This window comes from Sciurus carolinensis, chromosome 15, assembly GCF_902686445.1.
Source record: "Sciurus carolinensis chromosome 15, mSciCar1.2, whole genome shotgun sequence".
NCBI lineage: Eukaryota > Metazoa > Chordata > Mammalia > Rodentia > Sciuridae > Sciurus > Sciurus carolinensis.
In genome coordinates, this window is record NC_062227.1 from 79,202,154 (window position 1) to 79,204,433 (window position 2,280).

The window sequence follows — 2,280 nt, forward strand, 5'->3', positions numbered from 1 at the left end:
AAGCCCGCTCTGGTTTGGTCATTCTGAGCCGGCCACCAGGGAGTCACAAAGGGCTCCTGGAGCCCGGCTGCGAGCCAGGACTAAGCGTAAATCACCATCACTGCGTGGGCTGGCAGGCAGGGACGGCCCCTTGGACGCTGGCTCTGCTCTGCTGGGCTGTGTGGGCAGGCCTGCTGGAGCCGCCTGACCCCCTCGAGGGACCCTGCAGGCTTCGGAGCCGGGAACCAGGTGGCCTGTCTGGGGAGGAGCCTGGGGGTGCAGGGCAGGCCCGGCTTCCCTCCCACACCTGTGAGGATGCACAGGCTGGACCCCCCACAGCACGGGGCCCTGTGGCCGAGGCCTCCCGAGGCCTGGGAGCCAGGGAGTCGCATCCACGTCTTTCAGCCCAGGGCCCGGGCAAGGGCAGACCCAGAGGCAGAGCCAGGAATCCTCTTCAGTCCATGCCACAGAGGCCCACTTCCTCCTGTGTGGAGGGTCCTTCTGTTTTTCCTACTTGGATGGTCGGTCGTCAAAACCCCCTGGACCCTGCTTGGGTCTTGCCCTGCTGCGCCTTCCCCGGGGCACCCGGAACAAGTGGATGCTGCTGCCTGGCCGCCTCTCCTGTGGCCCCTGCCCACTGCGCTGCCCTGGGCAGAAGCCACAACAGCTGAGAGGTCCACAGGGAGCAGGGCAGGGCCTGGTGTGGCCCCAGGGGCAGGCTCTGTTTCTGAGGGGCTCTGAGGAGTCACTGGCAGGCAGGTGGACGCGGGCGTGAGGGGGTGGTCTCTTCTGTTCTAATGTGTGACATCTCCTCCCGAGATGCGGCCGGAGGGCAGGTGGGTCTGAGTGATCCCAGCTCAGGCCTCAGCACCAGTCCCGGCAGCAGGCGCTCCGGCGCGGACACGAAGGCTGCGCCAGCTCAGCCTGGATCACCAGCACCCGGTGTCTGATGTGTGTGTGCCGAGCGTGTGGGATTGTGCGGCTGCAGGTGGGTCGTGTGGAGGGTCACGGGTGGGCCTGTGGGAGTGAATCACGCACAGGTAAGCGTGTGCCGGGCCATGTGCACCCCGCAGGTGTGCGCTGTGCACAGACGTGCGGAGAGCCAGGCCTGCGGCCCCTCCTTGGCGCCTACAGGGGTCCTTGTCTTTCACAGCTGGCTCCAGGGGAGGATGGGAGTCGGAGCTTCCGAGCCTCCATGGACTTTCCGACAGACTCTGAAGACCCCCCAGCCTCCTGCAGCAGGCAGCCCCCACCACCTGGGCCACCCTCCACTGCTCCCTCAGCCTGCTCTTTGCCACCTGACCCTTGTCTGGTCCTCTTTGTTCCCCTGCAGGATGGGGACAGTAATGGAGCTGGGATTCAGGTTACCGCTGTGTGGGATGATTGATGTGTACGAGTGGTCTCACAGCCGGCCCCTGTTTCCATGAGATTTGTCCCCATTACATCAACACGGTGACAATATCGGGCCTCCCCTGAGAGCCCTGTCAGTGGACAGCCCTAACCCACTGGCCACCACTCTGGCCATGAGCTGGCCTCAGATGCCCCTGGGTCCCTTGAGACAGGAGAACAACGCCCCCTAAAAAGCCCCACCACCACAGGCTGTCCCACGTGGGGTCCATGATGTGGGAGCTCCCAGCCTCAGCAGAAGCCCCTGCCCCCGGGGGCCCTTGGTGCTCCGGCTCTCCTGTAGCCCTTATGTGGTGGCTGTAGCAAGGCCCTCAGGTCCCAGAACAGGTGACAGGCTGTCTGTGATAGACGGGGCCTCATTGCCGGTGACCTGTGACCCTTGTGAAGGGGCAGAGCCCCCCGCACAGGGCATCTCTGCCACCCCCGCGGACTGCACACTCAACGCCGCGCACAGTGCTCCTTTCCTTGACAGAAAACGTCGGGACTTTCAGGCGAATACCAGCCATGTAGAACGGTGGTTTTTGACACCACTGAGGTCAACTGCTGCGGGTCCGCTGGGCTTCAGGGGTGGCAAGTCTCCTGGTCTGCAGAGGAGCTGCCCCGGGGGCTGCACGCAGGACTGGCGGCATGCACGAGTCACCGTGTCCCCATCACAAGACACCAAGTTCAGGCTAGTAAATCTGAAATAATGACTCGCATCCCTCCAAGTCAAATTCTGGCCGTGCTCCGTGGCCCTCAGGAAAGCCAGCCTCAGCGGGTGCTGGGGAGCGGAGGGCACTTCCGTTGAAAGCCAGGGTGGCGCGTCAGTTGCAGGGGACCAGCAGAGGCACATTTCAGTCCAGTGAAGATCGCAGGGGTGGCGCCGCCTCTGGAGGTGGGTGCAGCGCCCACAGG